The sequence below is a fragment of the Chenopodium quinoa genome, unplaced genomic scaffold (assembly GCF_001683475.1).
Source record: "Chenopodium quinoa cultivar QQ74 unplaced genomic scaffold, ASM168347v1, whole genome shotgun sequence".
NCBI lineage: Eukaryota > Viridiplantae > Streptophyta > Magnoliopsida > Caryophyllales > Amaranthaceae > Chenopodium > Chenopodium quinoa.
Genome location: NW_018744239.1, coordinates 6,882,793 through 6,892,140, shown reverse-complemented (window position 1 = coordinate 6,892,140; position 9,348 = coordinate 6,882,793).

The window sequence follows — 9,348 nt, the reverse complement described above, 5'->3', positions numbered from 1 at the left end:
CAAGAGCTATAACTTCATTGAGATCCACTTGGCTAATATTGTTGGTAGTATTTTCGGGCTTAGAAGACGAAGAAAAAGGAAGGTCGTTCTTCTTGTTTTTCCAAGTGTTATTATTGTTACTACCCGCAGTCTTTATTAGCTCGTCCTCGATAGTGATGCCGATATCATATACAGCTACAAAAGTGTTCAAAGACAAGAACCTAAGATGTGTCTTGTACTTGTAAGTTAGGTTCTGGATGAAGAGGCGAACCGTCTCTCTTTCCTTGGGGGGATCCACCAAAAGTGCAGTTTTTTCCCTCCACCTATTCAGGTAAGCAGTGAAGCCTTCATTCTCTTTCTGTTTGAGAATGGAAAGTTCACGTTCAGAAATTCTGGCTTGAATGTTACACTTGTAACGAATCATGAAACTTTCGGTGACATCTTGCCAAGTTGTAGTGTGCTTGGTGTTTCGGGGTTTTCTGATGTCCTGCGGGAGAGTTACAATTCCGAGACTGGAACCGGACGCCTGTACCTGCAAAACAAACGGATGATCCGGATGATTGGAGATCCGCCTCCGACGGTCAAGTTAGTACTTGATTAAGGAGTAATTAATGCGAAAATTAAAGTGATTGGGTCTCTCTAGGTGAGAGAGTTTAATGTGTGTAATCTGCGTAATCTCCCTTAATGAGGGTTAAGGGAGGTATTTATAACCTCGGGAAACGTGCCAATCTAGGTTTAGGTTAACCTTGGGCTGATTGGGCTTCCCTCGGAAGTTGGGCCTGGGTGGCCGACTTCTCCATTAGGCATGGAGTATGCCACGTGTCATGACATAATAGGTCCAAGGCGGACGAATAAGCGTGTGCCACGTGGAAAGCCCTGAGAGGTCCAACTGGGGAACACTTGGCAGGACCTGATTGGCCCACGTGGCGCATTCCGATTGGTGGGAGCAAAATCCCCTAATCACTTGGCATCTAGAGAATAAAACCATTTTTAGCCGGCATGCTCTAAGGAGAGAAGAGTGTTACATCCAATCCCTTGAGAACCATGGTTGCAGAAAAGGCCTTCAAGTGGAATATTGGATTGTTAGTGGGTTTGAACTTGGGTATGTCAGAAGTGGAGAACTTCTTAGGGAGCCTGTCCTTCATATCCAAAGGAGTGGAAGGTTGTTCCACATAGGTCAAGTCCTCAGAAATCTTGCTCACTTGTTCTTTCAGTTTGTCAACTGTGGCAATGGTGACCTTGGTTTGCTCTATGGTATTGACTCGGGTAGTGAGCTTTTGCATCATGGCAGTAAGAGCCTCAATGGACTTGTGGATTCCCTCAATATCTTCCTTAGTGGCCATGAGTTGAAAATAAACTAGAGATGGAGATGAGCTTTGTGGAGACGCTTGTGGTGGTTTCCTTATACGCCTCTTAGGTATAAGAGGTTGAACCGCGCCAATCTACCCCTGCTCCTTTACCAAGTACTGTAAAATAAAATAAATTCACTTAATGATTTGACTCACTATTCAAAATGGGGAAGGGCAAGGGAAAGATAGACATTTGAAAACAGGTAAGAAAAAATCCACTCATTTTGTGACGGAAAAAGGAGATACATGCATGAACCTAGTGTCGATCATAAACGACATGGTGCACAACTCGAGTAAAAAAAATAAAAAAAATGTGTGGATTATACTTGACTCGTGAGTGATTAGGTGATGTTATAAGACTCGTGGTATGATCGCATGGCTAGACATGTAAACAGTATCAAAACAACTGACGCGTGGACTAAAATCACACGGAAGACTAAAATAGGGACTGACTGGACTTAAACCTGGGCACCGTGGCACGGCACTTTTGTCGTGACACGGAAAACTGTACTGTGGTGCGATACAAGTTGCCGTGACATGGCACTGATTGCCGTGACGCGACATTTCTGTCGGTAATCAGTTCCAGGTTGTTTTTGTGCGTTTTTCCCAGTTTTTTTTGTCAATTTTAGAGTTTGCACTAATTACTAAGTGAGTACGGTCCATTGGAATTAGTTAGTCATAAAATAAACCACCATAGGAAAAGAAAGATCGTTAAGGTTAGGATCAAAACGATCAAATATACACATAGGGCACGATCGAAACGTTTGAAGTGCGCCTACGTTAAGCATGTGGTGAATATGCTTAACATTTATAGGAAGTGGGAATTGACATATATACGATTAGGGACACGATTAGGGACAAAGAAAAGTAGGGATCCGCCAACAAGTTTTTAAGGAACTTGTAAACCGTTCACGGATCATAAAAGGCAACCACGATTAAGGGACAACGAAAGGCAACCACGATTGACCCGTGAAGGTTACACCCCATTCATAATTCATGAGATTACTAACTCCATATGGTTCGGAACCACGAAAGGAGGATCGGGGATGATAGTACGAAGTGAGTCATGGAGTCACATTCGCCCGTATTGGCCTCTACTCGATTCTTATTGCGAAAAGTATTTCCTGTGATCTCAAAGGCATGCAAACAAAGATTCAATTTGCTCCAAACTAATATTAAGCTAAATTGGTTTAATGTTAATGCAACATATAATTCTAAAATATCGTAATCACTTCGATTAAACAACAAGATTAAAAATGAACCTAAACCGGTTGTCCAAATTATCTTATTCGGCAACATATTCGATTACATATTCCCTTTAAACATGCAATACGGTGACCAATAAATATAATAGAATCAACATCAATATTGGAAGCAATTTAACCATAATATCGTGAGCCAAATCAAATAATGATAAACCTAATCATGATAATCGCAACAAAAATAATAAAAAGAGTAATTAAGTGAATTAACTTCTCACGTTCCGCGTATCCTTGAATTGCTACATCATGAATAAATTGTTAGTAACTTCAATAAATAATAAATCAAAGTGAACTAAATTAAATGAAAAGTAGAGTTGATTTGGTCCAAACCCTCAGTTAATTCTATCTTTCACGCCTTGGTTTAAGTATAGAACTTCGGGTCAAATATGGACTCCTTGGAGTGCTTAGGTGAAGTATTATGAGAGAATAGGGTGGCTAGTGTTTAGGCTAAAGAGAGAAGAAAATGATTGTTGGTGCAGGGAGAAAGAGAATGATTTTTGGTGCCCCGAAACTGGAAGAATTAGGTTCGTATTTATAGAGAAAATATGAGGGGTGAAGCACAGAATACTAGAAGTGAAAAGGCGCCACAGAGAAACCCTAGAAAAATGTCGTGTCACGGCATGTGCGCCGCGACACGACACGGAATACCGTGACACGGTGCAATATATCGCGACACGGCGCGAAATCCCGTGACGCGGTGTGTCTGCCGTGACACAGTGCACATATTTTCCTGACAACAGTCCAGATTCATATTATTCATTGCTTAATGACTAAGAACGTGATTTTTTTTTGCGTCGTTTCAGCTATTCCGGATAATTTCAGGCCTAGGGTTTTTATTATTTATTAATCGGGCTTAATTAATAAATAACACGAAATGAATTAAAAAGGGTTTGGGCTGGGATATGAGTTGGACTGAGTTTGAATAAATGGTTTGACTCTTTTTGTTGACTGAATATGTTTGACTGAACATGGGTTTTAAGGGCTCCCGAGATTAAATACCCGATCCGCCCAATAATGGCGGTGAAAGGTTGTTCATCATCGGTTTTGATTTTGGGGAGACATTTTTAGGTGTCTACAACTACATTAATAAACTTCTTAGCTTTTAAAGGGCCCAGTTTTTTATTAGTATAAAACCCAAACTATCCTTCTCCTCCCCCTTTAATGATAGTCAACATCTACAAAATCAACAATACTACATTAATAAACTTCCTAGTTTTTGAAGGAAGATTCAATTTTCCATAATCGAAATCTTTAAATTCCTTTGATTACTCTCTTTAGAAATAAAATAATATAAAAATCCTCTAAGGCTTTAATTACTCTCTTATTCTTTTAATTCCCATAAAAACCCTCAAACCTTCCATTCTCCATCTTGTAATTTTTGCAATAGTCCTATATCGTAATTGTCAATGGAAGAATTAAATCCATTTTTTATCATTAATTTCATTTTTAACGCCTAAAAATTTACATCCAATATATACTTCTACTATATCTTTATCTATTCATAAAAAAAATTATGCATCGAAATTGTTTTTAAGAGAAAAAAATAAGATTGATTTGGCCTACAAATTATTGGAGAAGGTTGTTATTTACAAGTCAAATAAAGTAGTTTGATTTATAATATACTTGGTTTTGTTTTTGTGTTATGGTGATATTTTTAAAAATTATAATTATTAAAAGAAAAATTATATACATAATTTTAAAAGCTATGTATAAAAAACTAAAAGAGGAATTATTAATGAAATATATATAACTTAATACTAAAATAGACACCGAGAATGACACATGTCACTTTATGATGCTATTTTCCCCTCCAAATTCACTTTTTCTTTTTCTTCGTCTGCTTCTTTTTTTGTTTAATTTATTAATGCCAATTACTATATAAAGATTGTTACGCACATAAAAATCACATTGTACTTAGAGTATTTACCAAATCATGATATTATTTGGACAGTTTTTGTTTACGAAATTATGGAAAGAATATTGAGCAATTTTTTTTTTGAATGAATATTGAATAAATTTCATTTTACAATATATAACAACTTTATCATTTACTCGTATAAAAAAAAGTTGTGATTTAAAAATTGTAATGACTACAAAAATTGTGTAGTTATTGCAAAACTGGTCTATAAATATATTTTTTACAAGTTATAATATTATAAGAGATAAACATTTGATGCTTAAAATTGCTTAGAATAATCACATGCTATGCAAAATAGTGTTATTTGTTCTGTAAAACTCTACAATAGTTTTATACTTTAAGAACCAAATAAGTGGGTATCATTATATTACTACCATTATATTACTACCATTAAAGAGCATATAAGTATGAAAAGTGAGTTTATGATCCCACAAAATACCACTAATATAATAGGAAAAATTGGCCGCAACAGCACCAACTATGACAAAGGTGCGTACAGCAGCACAACTTTTCGATGGTGCACTCCAAATCACAAACTATGCACTTGGGTGCAAATAACAGCATAAATGTCACCAACTAAACTCATATTTCATCAAAAAGTGAAATTTTCGTTCAATATATTTAATGCTTACATAATTTAATATATTTTTATTTAATTCCATCCTACTTGATTTTCCATCTCACTTGACTATGTAGTCTTCTCTTCCATTACTGATTGTTTTCCTTTAAACATCACTTTTCAAGCTCCATCATTAAAGGGATTATTTAAAAAGTTTTCGCCATTATTTTCCTTCGTTTGCTTCTTCGGTTACTTTTTTTAACATCTCACGTGATTGTCTTATTTTTCCTCTTCCTGTATTTAATTTTCTCCCTTTAAATTATTATCTCTCTCAACCTCCACCATTAAAGTGTTGTACATTGAAAACCAAAAAAATCAATTTGACCAATCCTAAAATCTAATTCTGAAATTGTTTTTTAAAAAATTAAGTATTTTGAAACATTTTGTGGGCTTGCATGGTATTAGAAATAGACTTTTTATCCTAAAATTTAGAGGAATGAATGGTTTTGGATGATTTTCTTTTATTTATGAACTTAGTATTTGACTAATAGAAGGAGAGGTAACTAAATCAATCACATGGTATATTAAAAAACAAAAAAAAAAGTAATTGATGAAGCGAACAAAGGAAAATAATAGTGAAAACTTTTTGAAGGAATTTGCTTTAATGGTGGAGGTTAAGAAGTGTTTAAATGAAAATATTTAATAGAAGTAAAGGCTAACTTAGTTATGTGTAATGGGAAATCATGTAGGTTTAAAAAATATTTAAACAATAATAAAATAATGAAGATTCCACTTTTCCCATGGATTCTTAGTTCATTGGTGTCATTCATATTGTTATGTGCACCCAAGTACATAGTTTGTGATGTAAACCGCACCCTTGAAAGGTTGTGCTGCTACACGCGCCTTTGTAATAGTTGGTGTTGTTGCGGCCAATTTTTCCAATATAATATAACCATTAATAGAAAAAATCTTTTATAAAGAAAAGAAATGAATATTTTATTTAAGTATAATATTTTTACATAATCCTTATAATTAATAACTATACAAAATATATTTTATTAGGCAACTAACTTAGGTAATTTCAAAATATAATATTTAGTTAAAAGATATAATTATAGTCCCAATAAAATCTCAAAATTATATGTTAAATTGTTAGATGACCAATACATATATTTTCTGAAGAAAAAAAAAATTACTAAAGGATTATAAAGTTGATTGACTTTCATTGATTTTTGTTAAATTAACAACTATAACATAATATAGTATGATTTATACAGATTATTTTAATACTAATTTTTTATTTGATAGGATGGCAAAATGGTAGATAAAAATGTTATTTAATATTCCAAAATCTATTGAATGAGGGTGAGATAGATTAGAAAGTAGTATCCAATCTCTTAAATTTTTAATGATAGGTGGACCACATATAACTTCTATATTTTAACTATTCTAATATTGTAGTTTTTTAATTGTATTATTTTCACTATTCTAATATTTATTTTATTCGTATTATTCAAATATTCCAAAATTATTAGATGAGGATGATATAAATATAAGAAAAGTAGTACCTAATCTTTCAGTTTTAATCCATTAGTTTATACCTTTCAAAAAAAAGAAAAAAAAAAGAAATTTAGTTTCTAACCTAAAAAGTGAGAGATTTTGGTGCTGATTGTGATATTAGCTAGTTAGCTTATGTGTTTAGAAATCAAATCGAAACAAATTGTATTTCCTAATTAAAATCAACATTTTACAACCGTAAAGGAGGTTATAAATTTCTTACTTTGAATAATTCTGTGATTATATATGTCCCAATGTATAATTATAATAAGATCACTCGATTGTTTGAGTATGCTGCCAATAAATTAATCCCCCTTATTATAGCCTAATATATAATTTCCAACAAAAAAATTACAGTTATAGTCATATTAATTACATTATCAATAATTTTTATATCAAATAAATTAGGCTATGGTTTATTTTTTGTTTTTTTAACGATACTTTGGCTATGTTTAGTAGTTCACTTTAATTTTGCTAATCTGATTTGATCCGAACTTATGTTTTCTAATATGACATGCACTTATTTTTTCTAATCTGATTTGATTGTTCGATTTGACTGAACTTTGACCTTATACATACATTAATCTATAAAGAAAAATTTCCTCAAAAAGAAATTATCAAGCAAGGCCTTGTTAGCTTCGTAATATTGTGTATCTTATTACTCCTTTTTTTTTAAATGCATCACTTATCATTTAAGGGTGTTTTTTTTAAATGCGCCACTTTTATATTTGTTAACTTTATAAATATTTTAACCTTCCCTAAAGCCCTACTTAGATTATTTTATCGTTTCTCTTTCTTTCATGGTCTCTACTTAAATAAGTTAAAAATACTACTTCTCTCATATATTATCTCTCTAATGGTCCCCATTGTACTTTTATTCAAATAAATTAATCATTCACTTTCCCACTTGCGTAATACGGAGTATAATATTAAAACAAATTAACTCTCATAAAGCTCCGTGTAAATGCAAATGATGTATTAAAAATAAAATTTAAAATTTAAAAAAAAACAGAGGGAATAATATATAATTTTCATACATATTTTATTATTGAAAGTTAAAGATATTTAGCGATTAGAAGTCCCACATAAAAAGTTAACTATTAAGTATATATGATCTAAAATTAATATTTCTGATCTGAACTTATTTTTTTAATTAGGTTTAAAATAAGTAAAATTGTAAAAATAAGGTGAACTAAACATAGCCTTACTTATAGAAACTAGCTTTTGACTTTCTCGAAGCTTGTATTGTAGTTGACGACTATGGCCGGCTACGGACGACTATCTTTGACTACGCTAATAGATTAAATATGAACTGTTTATATTATGTTTTTTGCTTAATTTTATCCTTTGAATAATATTACATTTTAAAAAAATTAGAAAAATCTAATTTACACATCATTTAAGTCATGACCATTCATCAAAGTGTTGTTTGTTTTCTTATTTTAGAGGGTAATTTTATTTTCTAAATTATAATATTATAAAAAACCATCCAAATAAAATATAAAATTGATAAAAGCCGTCCAAAATAAAATAAAAAAAAAACATTTGTACAACTTTATCTTGTAATACCCCATATGTTTGAGAAAAATTTTCTAATTAATAATTATTTTCTAAAAAGCGTATTTTGGTATTTTAATTATTTATTTGACTTTTAGAGCCAAAATGATATTTGGTGCTAAAACTATATTCAAAATTAGTTATTATTTTGGATTTTGGATAGATTTAATTATCCACTTATTTATTTTATTAAAATCGAAAATATGTATTTATAGTACATAATTTTTTAATATTTTAGTATTTATTAAAACTATTTATTATTCAATTAATTAGTCCAAATTTTATACAAGATTTTCCTAAACTCATTAACTTAGGATTTTTAGATTTTCTTGTTAAATAAAATCTATTTTTATTAAGTTAATTAGGCTAAATTAACAAAGAATTTCCTAATTATTTATTTTTACAAAAATTGAATTATCTACCTAGTAATTTTTGGATTTCTTAAGTAAATAAAATGTAATTTTATTATCTTAATTAGTCCGAAATCTTGAGTAGATAATTATCTTGGAATTTTCGGCCAATTAGAATAATTAATTGGATTTTGTTTATATTTTATAAAATAATTATTTTACCTTAAATGCTATAATTTTCTGTTAAAATCTAAATTATATTCGATCATATATATTTTGATACCAAATGTGTTATACTTATTTTCCAAGCAAGATTCTATTTCCGTAAACTATTTTCATGACCATCTTACTATTTAACACTTTTCATAGTCTATTTTCTACTTGTTCTTCAAGCAAAGCACTTGCCTTAACTTTATTTGCCATCCATTTAATTACCTTAAATCTACATCTTCCATATTTCTTCCTTCATGAGCTTACTATAATTCTTGTAATCCTACAATTACAAATACCCCTCCATACCTCTCATGTTCTTCACACCATAACCCAATTCTTTTCTTCCCTCTTATTTTTCTTTTACCTAAACCTTTTACTACTTTTCTTCTCCTCTTTTTCATACAAATATTATCCCGTAAACCTTTGAATTCAAGATTAGGGCATTTTTAATCACTTTTGGGGGTTTTGATGTTTCACGGAAAATTGTTCCTTTTGAAAATTTCTTAAGGCTAGGCTGAAGAATCACCCAATGTATTAACTATAACTAAAACAAAAAATTGTTGAAATCATCATCTCCCTAAACTGTATACGTGTCGCTATCTCA